A 19,728-nucleotide genomic window follows, 5' to 3' on the forward strand; every position below is an offset into this window, starting at 1 on the left:
CTTTGGCTTTTCGTCTGTATATACGTTCATAAATTACTCACAGAGGAGACATTCAAACCCGAAAATGCTCCTACAAATCTTCCAAACAAACCAAATAGAGCTCTTCCGGACAGTATTAGCCTGTGAAACAAGTTCAGCACAATCTCAAAAGTTGCACGTCCTCTGGAACTCGGAACGAGTGAGACATTTGAAAGCTTTATGTGCTCTCCTGACTCCCCAGTGCGTGGTGAACCTTGAACACTGATGGAGCCCGGAAGGTTCGGATCATCATGATTGAGAGCGTTTACTATACTCATCCCAACCAATGAATGCGTTCAGTTGGAGAGATCGGATGCTGAGATATTCCTACATTTCCTCCTGAAGCAGGGGAATAATTTAGGTTTAGCTGCTGTTTTAATGTTTGTTTGTTTGAAAACGGATGGACTCTGTAGTTTTGGGACGACTGCGAACCATGTCATCGGAACGAGAACAAACATAAACAACCTTCCTTCACTCTGCTGTAGGAGTTACTGCCGCGTGTCGTGGCCGAGAAGAGTCAGTGGCAACTCTGTTCTGCTGTGAGCTATGTGCCGGTCGAGTTGGATGAAAAGTTCAAATCTCTTGTCCTCTCGGTGTGGCGTGTGGGTGACCATGTAGTCGGTTGTTGGTGTATAAATTTTCATCCAATTGTTCCTCGATAAATAAACTTCGGCTCGGAGGTTGGTCATTGTGAAGAGAGAGAGAAATGGTCCTTTCTCTTTGAAGGACATAAATTCCAGTACGTCTGGTTGATGGTAGCATTCTGGCCTCTGGTCAGTGCTGCAATATCTCGACAGTACACGGTGATATTGACAATTCTGCTTTGGTCACTCATTTTAGCTAACAGTCATAGTCAAGGCAAACCATGTCAATTGTCAATGACAATGGTGTCAGTGACGAACATGTGCAGATTTGTTTATTAGCTAAATTTGGAACAAAATTAAATGACTTGAGCAAAACAATTACATGGATCCATTTTAGTGAACAAGTATCTACGTCCTGAGCTACTTGGATAACAATAATGTGACACATAATGTACTAAATTTCACTTTTTGTTACCAGGTGAATCTTTGTCATTGACGAAAAAATGAATGAGATTTTGACGAAGGTTTTTTTGAGGATCAAGTCTGTCAGTGACTATGTGACGAACAATTTTGTCAATATCGCGCGAAAGTCTGTCAATGACATTGACAAATCTCAGCACTGCCTCTGGTTCAAAGATGCCCTTCAGCATAAAATAAACATGTTCTAATCAGGAAAAACATCTCGTTCCGGGACGTCCTGTGTGTAATCCAGACGGAGCAGATCCGTTCATAGGTCCTGTGAAAAAGGTCAGTTGATGTCAATTACTGATGGCAAAGCGGATGGCACACGGATATTCAGGGGAAAGGTCACCTGTGTGCCGGTCGGTGGTTGTTGTGTGGTTTTCATTGCCATTGACTGCCAGCGCCCTGAAATAGGTTCAGTACAGCCAGCTGCACAGAGGGGGTGTAAATGTTGTCATTAGCATTTATTTCCGCATGATGAAGGCCATTCTGCTCGGCGACCAACTCAACGACAAGTTTAGAAGGATGCAGCTCATACCGACCCATAATAGAACGGAGACAAATTAAACACATCCTGTGAAAGTGTCATATGGCGGTGCTCTTTGTGTGTTTATGCAAGGAAATCGAGCGCAGCGCTGTGGCTAGTAATTTCGAGAACAATTTGCTTTTGGAGGGTATTAATTTTTATGCAAAATGCTTTGGCTAGGTAATATGGTGTAAACGCATGCATTTTGTTATTATGGTACGTTGTATTACGAGCGAGATGGGCGCATTTAGGTATTATAATTCCAAAATTAATATGCTTATTTTGCAGCACCTGGGCATATGGTTTGGATGATATTCAAGATAATGATGGTGGGCTCATGAGGAAATATTTACTGACAGTTGAATAGATCAGAATAATAACTTAATAGGTCGCATTAGAAAAAGCCGAATGCAAATGGTCGATAGAACAAGATGTCAAAGGAATAATTGGTCGAATGCAAAAGGTCGAAAGGACCCATGGATGCCCTCAACTTACTGTTCTACATGCACTTATTAATTGGGAGCTTTCGATGCCTGTACCAGTTTTGCATGAGTTTAATTGTGAGGCATGTACAAATATAGGGGAAATGCAGGTAATGACGGCCTATGGGTCCCTAATTTGGGCCCATACATGATGCTGATGGTCCCACCTCTTACCCCTACAAAGGTTTGAGCTGGACGATTTATCTTTAAGATAATTGAATATGACATTTTAACCAGGTTGGCAAACAAAATCGAACTGGTTTCAGTTACAGATATAAATTCCCTCTAGAGTTTACAGTTGCTTCACAGCGATATAAATGTGGAAAAGCTCAGGCGTCCACCTCTTAGTTCGCCTTTTTGTCCACCTAAAATATTCATAGGCATTACAAGCAATCAAGAGTTAATGAACAATCAACAAAGCATCCTATTACACTAGCAACCCCGCAATCTGATGCTATCATAATTTTCAGCAATGTCAGGAATGCTCACGAACCCCTAACATTTGCCAGAAAACTTATTACTAACTCAAGGTATCTTTCAAATAAGCTTCAAAATTGCATTTTTTTTATCAAATGTTCAATTCAGTCCTCTATATCCGTAATACACGCGCGAGGCTCAAACCTTTGTAGACTACTTTTTTTTTTATTAATCTACTATTAAATCAAATATTAAAAATCTATCATCACCCTCGTGGCGAACAGAAATAGTTTTTGTAGTGCTACAATAATTATTAAAAAGTCGTTATAACAGCTATCCATACAAAATAATCCCATAAAAATAACTAAACGCAAGGTAATTTTGTGGATTTGCTGCCCCCTCGGTAGAGATGAAATTTTGTGCTCTTTTTTATCAAAACAATCACACCAAAATCAGAGATGTACCATTTTTTTAATTATTATTAATTTTTGTTCGCTGTGCTGTAATTTTTCCATCAATCAGAGTGCAGGACATGATTGAAACGATGGGTGATGATTATCTGGAGAAGTTAATGCTTACATCAGCATGATATAACCGATTACAAATATTTTACATTTCGGTTCGTTAATCGATTAATCGATTATTCGAGTGCAAAATTGGCCATCACTAGATAAATGCGAAATGTCATTTCAAATATAAAGGCCGTACGCAAATAATGATACAATTTGAAAGGGACCGGGGCTAATCACAAATTACGTCCCCACGGTAACTGAAATAATCACGAGTGCTGACCGGTTGTTTTCATGTCCACATCTATCGTAATGGCAAGCTTTGCTATAAGAAATGCTCCTCGTGTTTATTAGCGAAATCACATCAAAGGTTGATTAATTGCGTAGGAAATCAGTTTGGCACGGCATTTGTGACCAGCATACACATTCCGGTCGTCTGAATCAGGTAAAAAACCATCCAAATCCGCCCATAAATTTTTTTGTTTTGAATTTCTGTATGGAAAAATAGTGAACTTTTCGTGAATATTAACGGCAACGAACTCACCAACACTGGAAGGCCGTGAGCTCCTGCCCACCTGTGATAAAACCATCTCAATGCAGTATATTATTCACTACACCCTTACTGTGTGAGTAGTTTTTTCAATGAACTGCGCGGTGCACTCAAAAAATTCCACACGTTTGATCGAAGTGTAATAGTGTTGATTTTTTTAAACGCACACTCACATTTACTTTAAGTGTATTTCACCTTGGTTCAACGTTAATTTCTAGTGTTTCAAACTTTGAAATGTTGAAAAATTTTCACTATCTATACAAGTGTATTGCACATTGAATCACACTACTGTTCAAAACAGATGGATTTAAAGTGTTTTGCAGTTCAATGCGATGTGAATTGCTTGCTCAGAAAGGTAAACACAGAAAACAAGAGTTGTGACTTTACAACAACCGTGGCACAGTGAGATCGAACAAAGACTCCGGCAGCTGCACGTTATGAATGTCTTAAATCTAAATTTAAAGGATTGGAACCGATTAATCGCGGTCTTCTCGAGGTTAGTGGATGACAATTGTTTGGATCGGGAGAGGAAAAAGGAGATTTGGAATATGATTTATGATTCAAAAATTTCACTATTTCTAAAACATATACTTAATCCTATCGACGTTATATCAACTCTGTAATTATACAATTGTTACAGAAACAAATCTACAAAAAAACATACACACACACATACAAAACACAAACTAAACACAAGGTTAATCAAGCTTACAATCTATGGTTAATATTCTTCAAGAAAACATATATCAGTTGCATAAACTCCAGATCGCGTCTAGCCAAAATATCCCGAACTGGAACATTAGGTTGTCTACCTCGAGCCCGAAGGGAATCGTACAACTCGGATCTGACTCCACGGTGCTCAGCACATGACCAAATGACACTACTCCGTCATCTGCAAGTTGTCTCAACGTGCAGTTGTCACTTAGACAATTGTCAATTTCTCTGACGTAGAAATTATACAGAAGGGGGCTTAAACATGAGCCCTGGGGGAGACCTATGTAGCTAAATCGTGAAGCTGTAGAGTTTCCATGAGAAAAGCTCATATGTTTCTCTGACAGCAAATTGTACAAAAAGTTATTAATTAATGGAGAAAGGCCACAAACGTGGAGTTTGTCTGAAAGGACTTCAACCGATACTGAATCAAAAGCCCCCTTAATATCCAAGAAGACAGAAGCCATTTGCTCTTTTTTAGCAAAAGTCAACTGAATTTCAGTGGAAAGCAACGCGAGACAGTCGTTCGTTCCCTTGCCCCTACGGAAACCAAATTGAGTATCTGAGAGTAGGTGGTTCAACTCAACCCATTTGTCCAGGCGAAAAAGGATCATTTTCTCCAACAATTTTCGAATACACGATAGCATCGCAATGGGACGATACGAGTTGTGATCTGACGCGGGTTTTCCAGGCTTTTTAATGGCTATAACTCTCACCCGCCTCCAATCATCCGGAACAATATTAAGCTCCAGGAACTGACCAAACAAGTTCAACATGCGCCTCTTAGCGACGTCTGGGAGGTTCTTCAACAAGTTGAACTTGATTCTATCAGCCCCCGGAGCCGAATTGCCACACGAAAGGAGCGCGAGTGAGAGCTCCAGCATTGAAAAAGGCTGGCTGATCTCGTCTACCGAATTCGTCGTTTCGCGAGGAATCATCTGTGCCGGCACGGAATCAGGACATACTTTTCGCGCGAACTTGAGAATCCACCGATCCGAGTACTCCTCGCTCTCGTTGTTTGAAGACCGGTTACGCATCCTTCGCGCCGTGTTCCAAAGCGTATTCATCGACGTTTCGCGCGATAAACCGTCCACGAATTGCCTCCAGTATCCGCGTTTCTTGGCTTTGATGAGGCTCTTGAGTTCGCGTTCAAGAGCCGAGTACGCTTCGAAATGTACGGGTGTTCCACGTTTCCGGAAAAGCTTAAACGCGTCGGACTTTTTACGATAAACCTCAGTGCATTGCTGGTCCCACCAAGGGGAAGGAGGTTTCCTACGGAAAGACGTTCCTGGAACCGGCCGAGTTTGAGCTTGAAGCGCGCTGTCCAAGATCAGATTGGAGAGGAAGTTATATTCCTCCAACGGTGGAAGCCCTTCTACCGACGTTAGGGCATCTTCTATCACATTCTTGAACTTTGTCCAATCGATATTACGGGTAAGATCGTACGCGACGTTAACGGGTTCCGACGGATTGAACCCACTGGCAACTGAAACTTTTATCGGCAAGTGATCACTACCGTGGGGATCTTGGATCACATTCCACGTGCAATCCAACGATAATGAGTTAGAGCAAAGTGTGAGGTCTAATCTACTTCCATTCGAGGATGGGCCAGCCAAACGTGTTACTTCTCCATTGTTAAGAATTGTCATATTAAAGCTGTCGCAGAGGTCATATATCAAAGTAGAACGGTTATCATCGTACAGTTCCCCCCAGCCTGTACCGTGGGAATTAAAATCTCCCATAATCAACCGTGGAGCAGGAAGTACCGAACAGATATCTGAAAGCTGTTTTCGATTAACAACGGCTCTAGGAGGAATATAAACAGAAGCAATACAAAGGCTCTTACCTTTAATAATAGCCTGACATGCGACAACTTCAATACCTGGAAATTGTGGAAGATTCACTCTATAGAAGGAATGGCACTTTTTGATCCCCAAAAGTACTCCTCCTCCACGCGAATCCTCACGATCCAGTCGAATAATGTTAAAATCATAAAAAGGAAGATCGATATCTGAAAAGAGCCAAGTTTCACAAACAGCAAATGCATCACAATCATTATTGTGAATTAAAAACTTAAAAGAATCTAATTTAGGAATGAGACTTCGACAATTCCACTGTAGCACAGTGATCAAATCCCCGACCTCGTTTGGAAAATTATCCATCGAAGGAAATGATTGCTGCAATGAGGGGCCACTTCAATGTCAATTGCTTCAAGAGGGTCTTCACAGAAGGAAGCATTGCCAGAACAATGCTTTTGAGAGGATCAGAAATATTGAGGTACTTGAGAATATCGTCCACAATTTTATCAAATGAGAACAACCCGGATGAAGAAGGGGCTTCTGTTCTTAAAAATGGGCCATCAGGGGTTTTTGATGTCCCCGGGAGAGATGGAAAATTCTGGTTATAGTCAGTTCTGCGGAAACCAGGAGGAGTTGAAACTTCCTTTTTTTTTCCATCACTCCTTGATTTGGGCAAACTGATTTGGGGTTCCTTATCTGCAACTTTCCGCGAACGGATGCGTTTTCGTTTCCGTGCAGAACCTTCCGGAAGACTGAAAGAAACTCCCTCCTCAGCCAAGTCAGAGTCAGACTCGTCATCAGACAAAACAGCAAAGGGATTTTTGTCGTTGGTTGATGGTGTGGCTGTTTTTAGCATGGCTGCAAAAGACTGCCTGGAACGCTCCTTAAGAGAGCGTTCTAGTTTCTCCCCGCGTTGCTTGTACGCCGGGCACGACGAGAGACCATGAGGAGTTCCCTTACAGTACACGCATTTTGGTGCAGTGACTGTGCAGGCGCCATCCTCGTGCTTCTCCCCGCATTTGGAACAGCGTGCCTTGCTGCCACAGTGAGAGGCCGTATGTCCCAACTGTTTGCAGTTTTGGCAGTTCATGACCCGAGGAACAAACAAACGCACAGGTAGCCGAAGTTTTCCCAACTCGATGTAGTGAGGAAGGGCTGAACCAGAAAAGGTCACCCGAAACGAGTCTGTGGGGGTAAAGCTTTACCCTCGCTGAAAGATACTGAGTTCAGCTTCTGGACTTCCAGTATCTCAACCGTGGGAAGCAAGGGGTTCTTGAAACGGCCGAGTTACCCCAACAGTCTATGATCGAAACCCAAATCAGACCCATTAAAAAGATATGTGAAAGCTCTGGCCTCTGGCAGTTTATATATTTGTCGATTCTTTTTTAGAGTCGGTAAAGTAGAAGTCGATAAAGCAGAATATTGAACTATGATGTGCAAAGCTGTTGATATTACCAAATGAGGCACATGGAATCCAAGTGCGTTACAATTCAAATCCATAGTGTTCAGGCATGATTCAGAGCATAAGATTCACACATGAAATGGATGTGTTTCACAATAAGCGCAAAATTAAGTGTGAGACACATGATGATTACGTGAGGAATTTTTTGAGTGCAAGATTAGATCTAGGCGAGTAAGAGAGGTGCCACAGTCAAAAGAAGTGTTGGTTTGTTTACTAAAATGAACCGCCCATTTTGTTATGGCAAGTTTTGCTATAACAAATGCTCCTAGTGTTTATTAGCGAAATTCACATCAAAGATTGATTAATTGCGTAGGAAATCAGTTTGGCACGGCATTTGTAACCAGCATACACAACAGGTCAAAAACTGTCCAAACCCACAGATAAAATTTTTTGTTTTGAATTTCAAATTTGTTTTTGTTTTGAATTTGTTTGCAAAATAGTAAACTTTTCGTGAACATTAACGGCAAAGAACTCACCAACACTGGGAGACCGTGAGTTTCTGCCCACCTGTCTTAAAAACATCTCGAGACTAGATCATCCTACACTGGTGGGAACTAGTGCTCAAGAACACTCTGCAGTGAACTCACAGAAGCTCACTCCAGAGAACACTGGAGTGGGAGAACTGGTTCTAGGCGGGTAATATCACAGGTGGGCAGGAACTCACGGTCTCTCAGTGTTGGTGAGTTCTTTGCCGTTAATGTTCACGAAAAGTTCACTTTTTTGCCATACAGAAATTCAAAATATTTTTTTTTTGCAAATTTGGACGGTTTTTGACCTGTTTCATATGACCGGAAGGTGTACGCTGGTCACAAATGCCGTGCCAAACTGATTTCCTACTCAATTAATCAACCTTTGATGTGTATTTCCCTAATAAACACGAGGAGCAGTTCTTATAGCAAAACTTGCCATAACAAAATGGGCATGGTTCATTTTAATAAACAAACTAACACTTCTTCCTACTATGTCACATATGTATTAGGCGCCTAGGGCATTGACGACTGCATTTGAGCCGAGAGCACATTATATTAATTTCTCTAGAGAGAGTAATTTTAGTTTTCACCACAGAGGTTCTCAATAAGCACACTCTCACACTTGGCTTGTCAAGTTCTCACCGTAAACGTGGCTCGCATGAGTTGCAATGCATACATCCAGTACGCTAGAACCGCATTTGGATAAAATGACATCACTGCTTGTTACTAAGAAAATTCTTGGGAAAATTAAAAAAAAATTGTCGTTAGGGGTTTCTAGGGAAATTAAAAAGATCCGGGAGTGGAAAATCAGAGGATTGTCGGACTTAAAACTAACTTAATTTTAATACGACTAGAAAAAACATGAAACTTAAAAACAGTTCCTAGAGTTTTGAAAGGTTCTGGCACCCTGGATACATTATTTATAAACATGTTGTATTTTATACAAATTCATTATTCGATGACATATGACGAAGTATGACTGAAAATTCAGATTCGGTTAAATAACGATCAACCTAGTAATCCACACGGTATAATGGCGTTCGGTATAATGGTGTTCAGCTAATCGGCGTCTAAACTAATTCTCCATAATTTTTTTAACCCCCCACTCCCTAATTCGAAACCTGGCTACGCCCTTGTGGTTATATGTATTACAAAGAATATCCTTTATTTTTAAAGTTTCTAGCCTGGTTAATACGCCTGCTATGAATTTGATTTGTACACTTCCATTGAATAGTATTGGATGGCCATGCAATTTGTGAAGAACTGCAGTCGTTATGGATTATGAAAACTGTATGTGATACAGTAAACTACCAATAAAGAAGTCATTTTATTAACCAATTCCAAGCATCTTTATACCTAGCACAATTCAGAACCAGGGAAGATGCTGTTAGTCACGCTTATTGAGCTCGTATTCAGAACATGCTACCGAAATTGATAAAATGGTTCATAGAAAACGAAACCTTTCGTCCAAATCTTTGTGTCGACGAAGAGAGCAAACAACCACATCGATGAAGAGAGCTGAACTCTTTATGATCGCTCACGTGCATGCACGCCATAGAATCCATTAACTTTTAACTGATTAAGAACTTACTCCTCCTGTGCACTAGGTCATAAATTGAATAATGCCAGTAAAGCTTTATTCGCAGAACAACAGGAAAACTCATTTCCCTAGCGCTTGCAGCCAATCTCGGCAGAACAACTAGGAAGATTGCAACGCGGAATATTTCCAACTTGTTCGTTGTATCACGGAAGCATAAAGCTTCCGAAGATGTAGATTATTTTAAATTCCTAGCAACGGTAGCGCAGTACGGAGGTGCACGTTCTCTCTAGGTAGGTAGGTAGGTAGGTACAGACACAGCGAGAATGCTGCCTGACGATGCGTTGTTTTTCTTCGTGCACATCGTGCACTGCTCTTGGTTCGGTACATGACGAAGCTATGAAGTTATTCGCGGTGCTTTATGATCTCAGGTTCAACTTTTTTTTCTTTTCTATTTTAGCGAAAAGCTCTTGGGGGACTAGGCCACAGTTCTGCGGTTCAGGCTTCACAGGCACCGAGCGAGACTAGTAGGATTTCCCTAAAAACATTAAATTGACTCGTCAGTTTCAGCTCAGTGTGGCTCCTCTGCTAAGCACAGTAAGCGAGCAATGGCAAAGTCGTGTCTAGCTGTTATTTATCGTAAGTAAACATCGCTCTCCATAACCTTGGCTGATGGAATATGAAATAGGAATCTTTATTATGCATATCGTGCCATACGCTCCTGCTCCTATATCGAGTTTAGAGCCGCTTCTGCTGCTGCCTCTGCATTTCCGGATGATAGGTAGTAGCGGCATAGTTGGTGGTGGTGAAAGCAGGCTGGGGACTTCATCGAATCGAGAACCTACATAGAGAAAAGAAGGCTACTCTTGATGCATATGGTGTTCACTATTCGTTTCCATACCTACTGGGATGATTTTCAGGAGCGGAAGCGAAATAGAAACCATATTATGCTAGAATTTATGCTTATCGGTAAATTGGCATTTTTGCACCGCGTTGTTTCTGAAAACAGAAGCTATGCGAGTTAGGTAGAAAGATGCCACCTTTTTTATTTGAAACTCTTAAACCAATTCAACTTTGTCTGCACGAACTAAGAACTATGTTCAACGTGTATTGATCCTAATTTGATAGAAAAGAACACAATCAGAAATACTTTCAAGAAGGTGAACAGCTGATTGGAATCAATATACCGCAAAGAGAGGAGAGATACATTTTCATGATGATTTATCGTTTTCTTCTTTTTCAAAATCGCCTCCAGATAGGTGGTGTGGAAGAAGATGAGATAATGCAATTTATCGAAATCAATCAACATTTTTTTCAAAGGTGTTTCGAATATGATTTTGACTAAAAAAATGTTTCGAGTAGAAAGAAATCGATAGAATATAGCTTTTATTGTCATTGATCATATGAAAAACATAACAACAATACTGCATAATTTTAAATGCCAGGCAATTAATCTCAAATGATTGTTATACAAAAATAACGATTTCATTAGCATTCACTTCACTTCAACCTTACTTAACCTTCCCTTCCGCCAGTTCGTCAACACTTTGCACCTGTCTCCAGGGAGCTTTCCCAATCTGTTTCATAAAGTAACTCTCATGGACCTCCACCTTGCAGTTCGGGAACAGCTCCGCCAGTTTCGAAAGCGAGAAGAACTCAAACCTCTGTCCAACCGATTCTGCCTGCTGCAAAGTTTCCCACTCGGAATCGTCCGACGCATCCCCAACATGAGGATCTTCCTCTTCCGCTTTGAACCGGCAGTGAATCATCTTCAGCAGCTTCAAGCTAGAGTAGCTATTGACTATCTGATGCAGCACGCGGATGTTGTCCCAAATGTCTTCGAGCAGTATCTGAGGACTAGATCGGAAGTTGCAAACCACTTCTAGAGTTTCCTCACTGAAGACAATGTCACGTAGATGGAGTAACTGGATCGATGGAAGCATGGAAAATGTCCTCAGTGCATCGTTTGCATTATCATCGAGGATGCCAGCGTGAACGGAATGGTTATGGATGGCAAATTTTTGCAACTTGGGAAGATATCCCGCCCGAGCCATTAGCTTGGGGAACAGCAGCAAAATTCTCAACTCAGGAAGACATAGCTGAATTTCACAAGTCCAATTCTGATAGGTTGTATCCGCCAAAAGCTGCAGAACCTCCAACTTTCTGATATTGTTCACAGCATGAAGCGCTAAAGGATGCATTTCGATTCCTTCCACATTGAGGTAGGTTAAGTTGGATGCTGCCGTAAACATCAAGTGATAAACGTAAGGAAATGTATTCATACCATCCCGTATGCTCAGCTTATCTAACTTTTTAAAATTTGTCTTGAACGTTTCGCCGATATCTCTGGACAGCATCTTCTCTTGCTCTGCCGAACTGGCAAGTGAGTGAATGCAAAGGTCTCGAATTCGATCGAAACTCGGTATTGATAAAACTTCTATGAGCTTAGATTTCTTTGCGAATCTTAAGACTAGGCGCTTCACTTTTGGCGATACCAAATGCAGAAATTCAACGCAAGATTGGTTGAAACAATCAATCTTCACGCAGTTCAAATTCGGTGCATGAACGTTGATTCGCGGGACGATGTCTTCATTGAGCATTTTTCGTTTGCCGGGTGAATAGGTCAATTCTTCGAGTTTCAAGAAGCGAATCACTTCCGGTTGATCGAAAATTTCACTCGCTGCCCTAGCACTCATCATTACTAGCAACACTTTCAGATTCTTTCTTATAGCCCTGGCTTTGACTAAACGTTGCACTCGATCACGAAATTGCTTCCATCTCGGTCCCTCTTCCACGCCTTCACTGGTTATGATAATCTTGTGGAAGGGCCGCTTCATACCTTCCAGTGCCCAATTGGAGTCCAGAGTGGATGGTCGCACTTTAAGAGCCGCCCGAGAGATGTAGCGATCTCCACTGAGCATCCGATGCCATTGGCGACACACCAGCGAGGCAGTTTTGCGATCATCCAGCGGAAGTATGTCGAACACGATTTCAAGCACCTCGGGAGGAAGACGGTCGATGCAGGAGCGGTTTCTTTTGAAGGGATGCATTTTGATTGGTTAACGGATTCACTGGTTAATGGTTTACTATGGGCTTTCCGGTGGACAACGTTCATTTTATGAAGTTCAACGATGTTTGGTATGAAATGATGATTTTTGGTACCTCCAATTCTGTGTACCTAAATCATCTCGTTAAACAGTTCTTAGCTGTACCTGTTGAAGTTGCTAAATTTTTGCTGACTAGTATTTATTTGACGGTTTATCATCCTCAAACGATCTTCAGTCAGTCAGAAGTCTATGGGGAAATTATTTTGTATGTAAGAACTTCATCTCAAAGCATCTATGGAGTCGGTAGTACTCTCTTAAATACTAATTACACTTTATAGGATAGCGGAAGATTGTGTTGTACCTTTTGACTATAATTTAAAGATGTATAGTAAACAAGTATCCTAGGCTCTGTAAAATTAATTCGATTGAGCCTTATCAAATAAATTAATATTCACTCCTGGTAAATATGATCAGAGAAAATGAAGAAAACGATGTTAAATGCTACGCCCTGTGAGACATGTTCAGGAAAAAAAAAATTAAACTTGAAATAAATTGCGCCCCTGGTAAACCTTTTCAGGTTAAAATTGATAAAAATCTTTAAACGTTCAGGGAAAAATTAAAGTTGGTTATAAATGGCTTTTCAGTCTCGACAAAATCAATACACTGATATTTTATTTTTTGTCCAACGTTTCGGTCCGTTTGGGACCTCTTTCAGGGACTCAATAATTACATTACGGATAATTACGGACCGAAACGTTGGACTACAAATAAAATAGCAGTATTTTGATTTTGTCGTGACTGAAAAACCATTCACTACACACATCAATTCCCAAAAGAACCGTACCCAACAAAGGAAACATTAAAAACAAATATTTTTTAGTTTAAATTGCTACCGCTTCTGGTAGACAAATTCATGGAAAATTTTTAAAATATGTTTAATTTGAAATGCCTAGTGCATTTGATAAACATAAACAGGGAAAAATGATCAAAATCGTAAAATTTTAAGTCGCTAGCGCCCTTGACATACATGTTGAAAGAAAATTAATAAATGTTACATTTGAAAGGGCTTGCGCTTCTCATAAACATGTTTCGGAAACAATTAATCAAAAATGGGTTGGTTGGAAATGCTATCTAACATGAAGCTTTAATGTGATAATTTATTAGCTAGAAAAATTTCTGAAGAGGGTAGGTTGATAGTTCCGCTAGAGTACGGCAGTATGAAAATTGAATAGAAGTTGAAAATGAGCGAAAGGCCATTAATATGACAGTACTAGTCAAACACACACTTCTTTACCTAACTCATTTCTGAATGGATGAGGAGACTTGAAGTATTTCTTCAAATCTACTGGCATCTACCGTACTCTAGCGGAACTAACAACCTACCCTTTTCAGACCTTTCTCTAGGTAATATATTATCACATTAAAGTTTCATGTTAGATAGCATTTCCATCCAACTCTGAAAATCGTAAACTTCACTTTGAATGCAATAAAAAATGGTAATTTTAGCACAGGCCACGCCCCTGATCGGGGAAATTAAAAAAATGTTAAATAGTACCACTGTCCTATTAAATAGTTCATCCGGTTGAGGTTAACCTCTAACGGTGTAAATGCTTATTGGTGGACAAAAGTGGCCACCATTTTCAAAATTCCTACACGGTGATGTATGGGAGAGAAGTTTCGGAAGTTCGGAAAGTACTGAATCAATTGAGAATATTTCGGAATCACTTCGAAACGTACTGAATCGCTTCAATACCCTTAGGAATCACTTTGCAATGTACTGAATCACTTTAGATAATAATTGAAGCACTTCGGAAAGTAGTTAATGACTTTCGAAAAGTTCTAAATCACTCCCGAAGTACTGGATCACTTCAGAAAAGTTTTTGCTCACTTTGGAAAGTGCTGAATCACTTCGGAATGTATTGTATCACTTTAGAAATTACGGAATCACATCTGAAAAAAAAATTAATCGAATCAGAACACGTTGGAATTACTCAGGACTACAAAATGCTGAGTTGACAACCTGGAAGGAGCGGAATACCTAGCCCTGGTCCTCACATGTTCCTACTTCACGCCTCCCCGAGTCAGATCAAAACAAAAGACTACCAGCTAAAACATGGACACAGCTGGGTGGCGTAGCCTGGGCAATGTTGTCAGTCCGGCAATAGCAAAGTGAAGAGGTGCGACGCGAACACCGGTGCGGTAACCATAGTACGGTGATAGAGGAAATGCTTCACCAGACCTGAGCGTCTGTTCTCCATGTTAGGAGCGGCTGATCACCGTCCTAGTGCCAGCGTGGGACTCTAAACAGAGCTGTGCACGATGGTCCCCCGGCGAGACAGGGGGTTGGGGCAGGCCCAACAAGCCGCCCTGAAAAAAAAAACAAAGTTACAAATACTGAAGAAAGAAATACGGATCGGAACAATCGGCACAGACCTACGCGACGAAATAAGGACTACGATTTGAAACTCGGAACATGGAACTGCAAATCGCTCGGCTTCCCGGACTGCGATAGGTTAATCTATGACGAACTTCAACCACGCACCTTCGAAATCGTAGCACTGCAGGAACTTTGCTGGACGGGACAAAAGGTATTGAAAAGCGGGCATCGAGCGGCTACTTTCTCCCAGAGCTGTGGCACCACCAATGAGCTGGGAACCGGCTTTGTAGTGCTGGGTAACAGCGCCAACACGTGATTGGTTGGCAGCCGATCAACGCGAGAATGAGCAAGTTGAGGATTAAGGGCCGTTTCTTCAACTACAGTATCATCAACGTGCACTGCCCACACGAAGGGAGACCCGACGACGAGAAAGAAGCGTTCTATGCGCAGCTGGAGCAGGTGTACGACGGCTGTTCGCAACGGGACTGCAAAATCGTCATCGGCGACATGAACGCTCAGGTAGTACGGGAGGCAATGTATAGACCGGTAATCAGGCCAAACAGCCTGCATGCCGTATCGAACGACGACGGCCAACGATGCGTAAATTTTGCAGCCTCTCGGGGTATGGTACTTCGAAGTACCTTTTTCCCCCGCAAGGATATCCACAAAGCCACCTGGAGATCACCTGACCAACACACATTAAACCAAATCGATCACGTTCTAATCGACGGGAAATTCTTCTCCGACATTATCAACGTCCGCACGTACCGCAGTGCGAACATAGATTTGGACCACTACCTAGTTGCAGTATGCATGCGCTCAAAACTCTCGACGGTGCATAACACACGTTGAAGTCGAACGCCACGACCCAACATTGAGCAACTACGGGACACCGGAGTTGCCCAGGACTACGCGCAGCAGCTGGAAGTTGCACTACCCACGGAAGAGCAGCATGACGCAGCTTCTCTTGAAGATGGCTGGAGGGACATCCTTTCCGCCATAGGTAGTACTGCTGCAAGGTTGCAAAGACTCATTTCAGCTAAAATAATGTTTTTCGGAATAATAAAACCAAAAGATGGTATGATGGCATGTTTTACTTGTAACTTACAAGAAGAGGTTACAAAGTATGCGTTGGAAACATAGAACCTGTAAATTTTGCTTTCTATGAGTCACAATCAGCGATTTGCTGATCGCTGAGTGAGTGAGTGAGTGAGTGAGTGAGTTTGTGAAAAATCGCTGATTGTGACTCTCATGAAGTGAAATAAACAGGTTTAATATGTCAAACACATTCTTTGCAACCTCTTCTTGTATCCTACCAATTCAAAATTTGATCATGGCATCTAATTATTTCATAATTTAGAATAACATTGTTTTAGCTGAAATGAGTCTTTGCAACCTTGGTACTAGGTACTGCAATCCTGGACCGAAGAAATGACTGGTTTGACGGCGAATGCAAACTGTTAGCAGAGGAGAAGAATTCAGCACGAGCGAGAATGCTGCAACACCGCACGAGATTGAATGTGGAGCGATACAGACAAGCGCGGAACAGACAAAACTCGGATTTCCGAAGGAAGAAGCGTCAGCAGGAAGACCGAGATCGCGAGACGATGGAAAATCTGTACCGCGTAAACGACACACGGATGTTGTAGCCGACACTGGCCGATCTCGGTTAAGCCTGCGGCTTAAGCGCCACTCCGGTAAAGGAGACCGCAGGCCACGTTTAGTTTGCCCGGATGAGACTGCCCCAGGGCGAGTCCAAGTGAAAATCTTCCTAGAAAGAAGAGATCGAGCCAGCTTGACTACTACCGAATTTTATCGATTAGAAACCTCTATTACGAAACAGCATAATCTCTCACAACACCGACATAACTCCAAAAAGCTCCCGGTAAGAGAATACACAAACCCTAAACGACGTTCCACGTCAAGTTCTCCTCATCGGAAGTTTCCCTTAAATTCCGCCAGAGGCGCAGCTGCAGCAAAAGAAGTACGCAACCAGCGTTGCCAGGTCATTTTCAGGAAAATATGGACCAGTTAAAATATAAAATCTGAAAAAATCTGGAATGCTTCAAAAAATTCAGTTTTTAATATAATGCCATTGAAATCAAAGTGATGGGCCAATCTCCCGTATAAATCGGTCAGTATGATCATCTGGAATTTATTTAAAGTACTAGAATGGTAATGAAATACATGTTTAAATAATTTATATAAAGCAAATATCTTGTTGGCATTGCTGAAATCGTTCAAAAGTTCAAAAGTATTGCCACAGTGTGCCCAAAAAGTTTAAATTTCCATTACGCAGCATTTCAAAAATGGAGTCAAATGTGGGTGTTCTTTTTTTAAAAAAGAATGAGAATCAAAGAATCAAGCAAACTTGATGGGATGGATTTTTTAAACTAATAATCGATGTAGTCCTTACTATTTGATGCAGTAACATAATTTAATGATTTTATTAGTTCTAAATAATTCTTATATTACCCTGAGGTTGATCAGATTTACAATTTAATTCTTGATATCATACAACACACAAAACCCAGTAGATCAGTAGGCCAAGAGGGAATCAAAGTCTAACATCGTGGCACTCACACAAGTTTACCTAAACTACGGGTAACTCCACTCCACAATTCCCTCAAACTGGTAATTATTACTAAGAATTGGCACATATTTTGTGTCCATTTTTCTCAATGAATTTCTGGAAAAAAAATTCATAATAAGTTTCTTGGTACACTCTTCAGAATAACTCTTCTCAGACTCATCAGATAATTCCCTTTAGACTGCTTTGTAGGTAAAAATTGTTTTGAAATCTTCTTCAGTATTTCCTAATTATTCAAGTACTTTGCCAAAATGGTTTTGAATGCTTCCCAGAAATTGCGCATAATTCCGTTGAAATGTCTTAAAATTAATTTCCATAGAAACATTGGACAGAATTCAATTGAAATTATTCTCACGATTCGTATCTCCTTAAGTTTCATCATAAGTATTTTCTATGATTTCTCTTCCGGATTGTGTTTCCTTTATTCACAAAATCTCCATGCAATTGTCATCAGCGTTGACAAGACAATTGACACCGTCTTCAACCAGAGGTTGCACAGACCGATTATTTAACACTAGACAACAGACAACACATCACATCCAGTAGCCCAGTAGGGAAATTTTCAGGTAGTCAAAATTTGCACCGGTTAGAGCGGGACTCGAACCCTCACTTCGTGGCACTCACAATACGCCTGAACGACGGGTGAAGTCGCACGACCACGAAGCCCACAAAGATGGATGGAACTCTACTCAGAATTAGCTTGAAATTCTCGTTCGATTTCACAAGGAATTCACCTTACACGGCACTGTGAACTATTTTCAGAAGGTTGGAGGCGAACCAGCCTCCAGCCTAAGGCTGAAAGCCTCCTAAATAAAGCTAAATTAATTAATTATTTTCAGAATAACCTTAAAATTCCAATAATGTCCAAAGTTAATAATTAAAGTAGCAAGCTTGGCTATTTATTTTTTGATTAGATGGTAAATCAATTGCAGTGATATTTTTAAAGCAACATGTTTAAAAAATCTGGTAAAATCTGGAACATATTTAAAAAATCTGGAAATATACGTGGTCTGTCTGTGTATCTGGAAAGACGACTAAAAATCTGGAAAATCCAGATAAATCTGGAATACTGGCAACGCTGTACGCAACATAACAGTCAAATTCCGTCCACGCGGAAGACAACAACATAATTACACGGACCCGAAAACAACGTAAGGATACTTTTTTCCTCTCATTCTAATCTTTGATAGACTGATCAACAACATTACATCAATTTCAAATCAAACATTTATTTCACAACGGAAAACGGTAAGTTGAGATTTTATTATTGACTAAAGCATGCTTTTACGAAATTTCCATTGTTTGTATATTTTCCTACTCCTCTTTATTCTATTTCTCTATCTAGTCCTATTCTTGTGTGCGTAACTACCTATCTGTGCTGCGCTCTTGTGTCTCTTCCTGACGAATCCCACGACGATGCAGCAAGCGGGGAACGGCAAAGCTTGGCACCCGGGTGTCTAACATTGATGGGTTGGGTGGGCATCCATGTATGACGTTACGTGCGCACGTTTGTCTTGCCGACACCCAACCTTACAATTCTTGGACTTCTCCAAATGTTAGCAATTCATGCTCTTCGACCTTATGGTCGGCAAAAAATGTCCTCCGTGGTGCCCTCGCCGGACGCCACACTCAACGAAAAAAACAGAACGGACTCACCAGTTGGTTTAGCTGCTGATGATTGCTGCGCTGCTGTTACTTGCGCGGTGACGATGCGCGTTCGACCGTTGGTGTTGAACGGCCAACGATTTCCACGTGGGTGGATGAACCACAAAGCCCCGCTCAGCGATGTAGATGCGGATTGCTTTCCACCGGACAAGGTGACGGTTGGCGGGATTATTCGCCCCGGGGATGCAGATGCTGACGTTGAAAGCGTAAACGTAGCCGTCGGCTGGTGAAAAGAACATTAAGCACAATGCACAGATTTCTTTTAACGAGCACATTACCTGGTCTAGCTTATTTTTCGCACACACAAAGTCTAGCCTAAGACGCACACTGCGTTTAGATTTATAACTATAACTAAACAAACGACGAGGAGAAATTAGAATTGAAGTATAAAAGTACAACCACGTTGCTTTAACTCACTTTACAAAACGAAACAATCACGCGAACAAAACGAAACACTTCTACTGCAATCTGCGGTTCGGACGAAAGTGAAGCGAAACCGTGACCTCAGATTAGGGAAGGTGA

The sequence above is a fragment of the Ochlerotatus camptorhynchus genome, unplaced genomic scaffold (assembly GCF_037179485.1).
Source record: "Ochlerotatus camptorhynchus isolate MF236.1 unplaced genomic scaffold, CSIRO-AGI_Acam_v1.1 ptg000045l, whole genome shotgun sequence".
NCBI classification, from domain to species: domain Eukaryota; kingdom Metazoa; phylum Arthropoda; class Insecta; order Diptera; family Culicidae; genus Ochlerotatus; species Ochlerotatus camptorhynchus.